This window comes from Oryctolagus cuniculus, chromosome 6 (genome assembly GCF_964237555.1).
Source record: "Oryctolagus cuniculus chromosome 6, mOryCun1.1, whole genome shotgun sequence".
NCBI classification, from domain to species: Eukaryota; Metazoa; Chordata; class Mammalia; order Lagomorpha; family Leporidae; genus Oryctolagus; species Oryctolagus cuniculus.
The window spans coordinates 168358609-168367489 of NC_091437.1; positions in this window are offsets into that span (position 1 = coordinate 168358609).

An 8881-nucleotide genomic window follows, 5' to 3' on the forward strand; every position below is an offset into this window, starting at 1 on the left:
CCCTCCCCTGTCCCTGGCCAGTGGTCTTTGCTGCCAGGGATGGCTGCGGTGGTCAGGTCAGGGCCCTGCAGATGCCACGAGGTTGCCAAGCCTGGCCCCACATAACATCCGGGCTCAGCTTGCATGCGTTTGTGAATCCTCCGTTGCAGTCCGGAGGTTGTCGCGCTTCTGTCCCAGATCCTGGTCCGTGCGGAGCTGACACCAGTGGGTTTGGAGGAGAAGAAACGTCACAGCGTGGAAGGGGGCTGCTCACCTTGTCCGGTGCTAGCAAGTGGTGCGCTAGGGCTAAGTGGTGGGATGCAGGTTTCAGGGGAGGTGGTTGTGGGGTGGTCACGTTTGGGGGTGTGGTGTCTGAGCAAGCATGCGAAGGAGGTGAGGGAGCAGACGGCCCAAGGGGACCTCACTTGGGCAGAGGGAACGGCCGTGTAAGAGCTGCCGCTGGAGGCTGGCCAGTGTGGGCCCCCGTGGCTGTGGCCGGGCGGGAGGCACAGCAGCCAGGGCCCGGAGGCCTCTGTGAGAACAGGGGCTGAATTCTGAGTGAAGCAGAGGAGGGGCGTGACCTGGCTGCTGCCTGGGAGCAGCATGTAGGGGCGCGGGGGAGCCCCTCAGAGGGGCGGTGGGGGGGTTGGTGGTGGCTGGAGAGGGGCGGCTGCGTGGCCTCTGCAGCCTCCCGCCTAACTCCAGGGCCTCGGTGCTTCGCCCGCTGCAGTATCCCTCAGCGGGCTCTGGAGACCCTGGTCCAGGTCTGGGCTGTGCTCTGCCAGGAACAGCTCACAAGCCTCCAGGTAAACGGATCCGAGCCGCAGCAACTTCTGAGAACAGCAGATGGGCTTTGTGTCTGTCCTGGAAGCCCAGCTGGTGCCAGGCCACATTACCAGCACAGGCTGTCTGCAGGTTGATTGGCCCTCGCCGTCTCCGATAGGTGTGGGCCAAGAGTACAGAAAGGAGGCCACCGCCGAGGGCTGGCAGCTGCCCAGGAAGACGGCTGTGGACTGAGCTGGGGGCCGAGCCCTGGCTCAGCTGGAGAGCGCACGGCTGCCTGGTGCCTCTCAGCCTCAGTGTGGTTCTTGGACCCTGCCTGCCCCTGGGTACCCAGCCACCCCCTGCCGGCACCGGGGGAAATGCGCCCCAGCTCTGCAGGGGTGTTCTGCACCACAGCCTCGTGTTCCACAACCACGAACCGTGCTTAGCGGCCATGTATTTGATTTACCTGGAAAGAACCTGAAAAAGCAAATCTGTTTTTTTCCTTGATCACTGGAAGATTTATTTATTTATTTTGACAGGCAGAGTTAGACAGTGAGAGAGAGAGACAGAGAGAAAGGTCTTCCTTTCCGTTGGTTCACCCCCCAATGGCCGCTGCGGCTGGTGCGCTGCGGCCTACCACGCTGATCCAAAGCCATGAGCCAGGTGCTTCCTCCTGGTCTCCTGTGCAGGTGCAGGGCCCAAGCACTTGGGCCATCCTCCACTGCACTCCCGGGCCACAGCAGAGAGCTGGACTGGAAGAGGAGCTACCAGGACAGAATCTGGCGCCCCAAATGGAACTAGAACCCGGGGTGCCGGCGCCGCAGACGGAGGATTAGCATAGTGAGCCGCGGTGCCAGCCTGGAAGATTTATTTCTGCAACAGTAAAAGGCCTTCACATACCAATTTCCATATATTTCCCTGCTTGAAATTATAAACATCTCGGACATCTTATTCCTACAATAGTTAAACATGTACAAGGCCACTCCAATGCCAACTTTTTTATTTTTAACTGTTTTTTTAGTTTTTAACAGATTCAACACATAGACAGGTCTATAAAGATATTCCCCTCGTTCCTTCTTTCTCCCACCCCCTTCCCCTCCAGGTAAAACAATTTGTATTTATTTATTTGAAAGGCAGAGTGGCAGCAGCAGAGGAGTGGGGATGTTGGTAGAGACCTTGGATTCACTGGTTCACGCTCCAAGTATCTGACAGCCAGGGCTGGACAAGGACAAAGCCAGGAACTGGGATCTCCATCTCTTGGGCAGGAACCCATGTCCTGGGCCATCACCCATGGACTCCAGGCACATGAGCAGGAAGCTGGATTGGAAGTGGAGTAACTGCGACTTGACAACAGTGTTGCCTGCTGCACCATACCCCCACCCCAATAATCAAAAAGTCTTTTTGGGGCCAGTGTTGTGGCATAGCAGGTAAAGCCACTGCCTGCAGTGCTGGTATCCCCCGTGGGTGCCAGTTTGAGTCCCAGCTGTTCCACTGCTGATCTGGCTCTCTGCTATGACATGGGGAAGCAGTAGAAGATGGTCCAAGTCCTTGGGCTCTTGCACTCCCATGGGAGACTTGGAAGAATCTCCTGGTTTTGAATTGGCTCAGTGTCGCTCCCCCTCTTCGTGGAGGAACGACACAGGACCCTGCGCTGTTCTTCTGTCTGCTCGGCCCTCCCCGGGTTTGCTGCTGGTCCTTCCCGGGTTGGCTACCATCCCTTCCACCTCCGTGGAAGGGCGGTTCCCCCTGCCACCTTCCCCACTTCCGCGGGGGAGCGGCACACTGCCGGCCGGCTCTCTCGGGGGCTGCTCAGGTGTTCCTTCAGGTAGATGTTCCCCCTAAATGTTCCTGGTGCATGTTGTCTCTCTCCTCCTTTATAGTCCTCTTCCACCAATCCCAACTCTGCTACCCACACGCCGAGTACGCTGCTCTCCTCCAATCAGGAGCAGGTCCTGCTGTTTATTGGTTGAACTGGAGGCAGCTGTGTAGAAGTTCTTACTCCCTTCTCAGCGCCATATTGTGGGAGAGCAGATGCATAGAATAAGTCCTAATTCCAGTAACTTAGTCTAGTCCGGGTTGCTCCCCACAGATCCCCCTTTCTTTTTATTTTTTGGCGTTGATACGCGCCTGTCTTCGGTGCCCCGCGGCGCACACTCTGCTCTGCTTGCTAGAGTTGCCCACAGGTGCTTACAAGTCCTATCAATCAGGCAAACCGAATCCGGGTCCTCTCTTCGCCATGTTGTGAGGAGGTTTTTAGGCGCTGATGCGTGCCTGTGTTCGGTGCCCTGCAGCGCATGCTCTACTCTGCTAGAACTGCCTGCAGGTGCTTACAAGTCCTAGCAATCAGGCAAACTGAATCCAAGCCTTCTCATTGCCGTATTGTGGGGAGACTTATTGGTGTTGATTCGTGCCTATCTTCGGTGACCTGCAGCTCATACTCTGGTCGAGCTGCCTGCTGGTGCTTACCGCCTTACTAATCAGGCAGACCGAGTCCAAGCCTTCTCATTGCGGTGTTGTGGGGAAGACTTATTGATGATAATTCGTGCCTGTCTTCGGTGACCTGCGGCGCATAAGCTGCTAGCCGCCCGCAGGTGCTTATCGTCCTAATCAGGCAGACCGAATCCAAGCTCTCTCATTGCTGTGTTGTGGGGAGGCCTTATTTTTTCTCTATTTCCCTATCTCCGGGCATTCCTATTTCTCCTATTTTACTTCTATCTACCAGCATTCCTATTTCTCTCATTTTACTTCTAAACTTCTGTTTCTCTTATCCCTGCGGCTTCCCGGCGCCCGCCCCGAGGCTGCTTCTCGGCGGCTTCCCGGCTCTGAGCCGCTTCAGCCCGCGCTTCTCCCATCTGCGCGGCTTCCCGACTTTGCGCGGCTTGGCTTCGCGCGCTCCGCGGTCTCCACGCCCTTCGCGTCCGCACCACGGCCTCGCACCAGCCCCGCGTTCCCTATCTATTCACGCCCCGTGCTCTCTCTGCACGCGGCAGCTTCCGCGAGTCACACAGCGTAGCTTACATCTCCGCCACTAGCATTCAATCCAAGTTCCCCGGACTAACCTGGCGAATTCCAACCTGGCGGCCCACGTCTCTGCCTCTGGTTCCAGATCTTCGCCTCTTGCTCCCCGGGGTGACTTGAAGAATTCCAAGCTGGCTTACGTCTCCGCCTCGGCCTGCACTCGCGGCTTCATCCTCCCTAACATATTTTTCTACCCGGTATGTTTCCCTAAGTTTTCTTCCAACAATATTCCTCCCTCATTTCTCCTGGCCTCTCCCCACAGTCCGTATCCAAGTCTAAGTTTCTTATAGGTTTCACTTTCACTTTCAACCTGCAGTCCGTATCTGAGTCTAAGTTTCTTCTTGCTTTCACTTTAAATCCTAACTTCTTTCCCACAGTCCGTATCCGAGTCTATGCCTAGGCTTTCAATAGCTTCTTCTGGCACCTTTTCCGTCCGGCTTTCCCCTAGGCTCTTCTAGTCTCTCTCTCCGGTATTTTCCTGCTTCTTCCCGTTTCTTCCCTCCTAAGTTTCCTATCCGAGTCACGGCACCATTATGTCGCTCCCCCTCTTCGTGGAGGAACGACACTAAACCCTGCCTAGGCTTCACATCCGAGTCACGGCACCATTATGTCGCTCCCCCTCTTCGTGGAGGAACGACACAGGACCCTGCGCTGTTCTTCTGTCTGCTCGGCCCTCCCCGGGTTTGCTGCTGGTTCTTCCCGGGTTGGCTACCGTCCCTTCCACCTCCGTGGAAGGGCGGTTCCCCCTGCCGCATTCCCCACTTCCGCGGGGGAGCGGCACACCGCCGGCCGGCTCTCTCGGGGGCTGCACAGGTGTTCCCCTTAGATGTTCCTGGTGCATGTTGTCTCTCTCCTCCTTTATAGTCCTCTTCCGCCAATCCCAACTCTGCTACCCACACGCCGAGTATGCTGCTCTCCTCCAATCAGGAGCAGGTCCTGCTATTTATTGGTTGAACTGGAGGCAGCTGTGTAGAAGTTCTTACTCCCTTCTCAGCGCCATATTGTGGGAGAGCAGATGCATAGAATAAGTCCTAATTCCAGTAACTTAGTCTAGTCCGGGTTGCTCCCCACAGCTCAGCTCTGGTTGTTGCGGCCATTTGAGGAGTGAACAGGCGGATGGAAGACTCTCCCTCTCTCTCTCCCCCTCTCCCGCCATAACTCTGCCTTTCAAGTAAATATTTTTTAAAAAGGATCCTTTTGCCTGTATATAGCCATGAAACATCTTTTTAAATTGTATTTATTTGAAAGGCAGAGTGACCAAAAAAAAAAAGATGGGGAAAGAAATCTGCATTACTGATTCACTCCGCAAATACCCACAGAAGCCCGGACTGGGCCAGGTCAAAGCCACAACTCCATCCCGGTCTCCCAGCAGGTGGTCAGAACCCAAGTCTTGAACCATCATCTGCTGCCTCCCAGGCCATTAGCAGGAAGCTGAATGGGACATGGAGGCGGGACTCGACGCCAGGCGCTCCAGTGTGGGTTGCAGGTATCCCAAATAGAGGCTTAACCCACTGTGCCACACACCCACCCTCACCAAAATCACTCTGACCTCTTTCCAGACTTTACAAGATTTATTTTTTTATTTGGAAGAGTTAGAGGGAGAGACAGTGCTTTCATCCGCTGGTTCACTCCCAAGATGGCCACAAGGGCCAGCACTGGCCCAGTCTGAGGTCAGGAGCTGGGGGCTTCATCTGGGTCTCCCATGAGGGTGGCAGGAGCCTAAACACTTTTCCCAGGCCATTAGCAGGGAGCTGGATCAGGAGTAGAACAGCCAGTCCGTGAACTGACACCTGTGTGGGAAGCTGGCGTCACAGGCAGCGGCTTTACCTGTTCTACCTCACCAGTAGCTCTTTCAGATTCGATGCTTCTGTTGTGAGTCTGTGTGTCTTCATGTATTAGCACATCTCCGTTCGTTGAACTTTCTGTGTGACACTGCTGTTCAATGGTTGTAAAACTACCCTCAAGACCACTAGCCACTCCTTATATTAGTGGGCTTCTGTGTGTTTTCTTTTTTAACTACTACAAATCACAGTGATGTTAGTGGTCAGCACATTTTCTATATTCAGACTGTTTAGAAGTAGGAACAGGGTAGTGTCAACATTTTCAAGGCTTTTTACACCTTCCATCTCGGGGGCCAGCGCTGTGGTGCAAGTGGGTTGATGCCCTGGCCTAAAGTGCCAGACCCGGCTGCTCCACTTCTGACCCAGCTCTCTGCCAGGGCCTGGGGAAGCAGTGGAAGATGACACAAGTCCTTGGGCCCCTGCACCCGCATGGGAGACCCGGAAAAAGCTCCTGGCTCCCTTCCATTTCTCTTTAGGTGTCTCTTGAACGCCCCCTAAAGGCCATAGCCCAGCATTGCAACTTCAGGTGTTAACTGAGTTCCTGTCTGGCCACCTCTGTGAGCACTTCTTGTGCGTTAACACTCTTTTTTAAATATTTTATTTATTTACTTGAGAAGTAGAATTACAGACAAAGAGAGGGAGAGACAGAAATTTTTTTTTTTTTTTTTTTTTTTTTTTTTACGGGCAGAGTGGACAGTGAGAGAGACAGACAGACAGGTCTTCCTTTGCCATTGGCTCACCCTCCAATGGCCACCGCGACCGGCACACCGCGCTGATCTGAAGCCAGGAGCCAGGTGTTTCTCCTGGTCTTCCCATGCGGGTGCAGGGCCCAAGCACTTGGGCCATCCTCCACTGCCTTCCCAGGCCATAGCAGAGAGCTGGCCTGGAAGAGGGGCAACCGGGACAGAATCCGGCGCCCTGACCAGGACTAGAACGCGGTGTGCCGGGGCTGCAAGGCAGAGGATTAGCCTATTGAGCTGCGGTGCCGGCCCGACAGAAATGTCTTACATCCACTGGTTCACTCCCCAAATGGCCGCAACACATGGAGCTGGCCCCATCTGAGGCCAGGAGCCAGGAGCTTCTCCTGGTCTCCCATGTGGGTGCAGGGGCCTAAGGACTTGGGCCGTCTCCCAATGCTTTCCCAGGCCACAGCAGAGATCTGGATCAGAAGAGGAGCAGCTGGGTCTCGAACAGGCGCCCATATGGGATGCCAGCACCACAGGTGGATGCTTAGTTCACTGTGCCACAGTGCCGGCCCTGTGTGTTAAATCATTTAACTCAGAGTAAGGCACAGGGCGGGCCCTTTTCTCCTCACCTGGCAAGGCTTCCTTCTGTCCCAGTGACTTTGCTTGTGGCCCACATTTGTGATTGTGGAGAGTGGAAGGAGACAGTGCCAGCCCAGAGGAGGCCTTCGGAGGTACCAGTTGTCTCTGCTCACCCTCTGGTGCCTGGAGCTGAACCTGTGTACAAACTTGGAGCCAGAAATATGCTGAAAGTAGAGAGCCACCGAGACTCTGGCTTCCGTGTGCAGATTATCATTATCACAGCAACATTTGTCCAGTGTGACTGAGACAGAGTCTGAGCCTGGCCTGGGCGTCTCCCCATGCAGGCACCCTGTGGGCCCCGTGGGCGACTTGGACTGGAACACTGCGGTTCTCAATTATGCAGTGAGGAAGAAGCTGCCTCATGGGCCTTCCTAGTATTGACTGTTTTTTTTTTAGAAAAAGATTTACTAGGGGCTGGTGCTATGGCATAGCGGGTAAAGCTGCCATCTGCAGTGTTGGCATCTCATGTGGATGCTGGTTCGAGTCCCCACTGCTCCACTGCCGATCCAGCTCTCTGCTGTGGCCTGGGAAAGCAGTGGAGGATGGCCCAAGTCCTTGGGCCCCTGCACCCACGTGGGAGACCTGGAGGAAGCTCCTGGCTCTTGGCTTTACATCAGAGCAGCTCCGGCCGTTGCAGCCAGTTGGGGAGTGAACCAGTGGATGGAACCCCCACCCCCCACCGCCACCTCTCCTTCCCTCTCTAACTCTTTCAAATCAATCAATCTTAAAAATTTTACTGAGGCAGGTGCTGTGGCGTAGCAGGTAAAAGCCACTGCCTGCAGTGCCGGTATGCCATTTGGGTGCTAGTTCAAGAACGGCTGCTCCACTTCCCATCCAGCTCTCTGCTGTGGCCTGGGATAGCAGTAGAAGATGGCCCAAGTCCTTGGGCCCCTGCACCCACGTGGGAGACCAGGAAGAGGCTCCTGGCTCCTGGCTTTGGATTGGTGCAGCTCTGGCCATTGTGGCCAACTAAGGAGTGAACCAGCAGGTAGAAGACCTCTCTCTCTGTGTAACTCTGACTTTCGAGTAAATAAATCAATCTTTAAAAAACAAAAAAAGATTTACTTATTTGGAAGTCACAGAGAGGGAGAAAGATTCCATCCACTAGTCCACACCCTAAATGGCAGCAACTGCTGGGGCTGGGCAAGACTGGAGTCAGGAGCCAAGAACCACACCCAGGTCTCCCACGTGGGTGGGAGGTATCTTCCATCTGCTGCTTTGCAGATGCATTAGCAGGGAGCTGGATCAGAAGTGGAGCAGCTGGGACTCGCACTGGACTCTGACACGGGGTGTGCGTGTCCCGAGGGGCGGCTTCACCAGCTGTTCCACACGTCTGTAGCCCTAGAAGCTACATGAGCAGCGCTCACTCATGGTAATCCACGAAGACACAGATACAGTGTAAATACGGGTTCTGGAAAGGCAGAGCCGAGATGTAGGCACAGGGACGCCGGCAGGCACACGGCCACCACCTGTCCCTAGGGAGAACAGAGCTGCCACTTGGAAACTACCCCAAGCTTGCACAGACCTCACAGGTAAAGGTCGTTCCACTTCACAGAGGGGCAAGCTGAGTTGCATGTGTCGTCCTGGGGGTCAGCAGGGGTGTCTGCCCGCTGGCTGGGGACTGCCCCTCACTTCTGGATGCTCCAGCACTGTTCTTGGTGTTTCCTATTCCAGCCAGCATGTCCTCCTCCCTCCAGACTCCACCCTGAGGACCTGAGAGGGATCGGTAGGTTCCGGAAGTGGCCCAGGCTCCCTCGAGGGCACACGCTTGTAGCTGTCTGCTCAGTCCTGTCTCCCCCTTGCTGGGTTCCAGGTCCTGGACTCACCAGCCCGCCACAGAAGGCAATGTGTGTGCCTTTCTGCCATCAGCCGGGACCACAGCAGCCCCTTCCCCTCCTTCCTCAGGAGACCTGGTCCTGCTTGGACTTGCTGGCCTGGCCCCTCTGCTTCCCA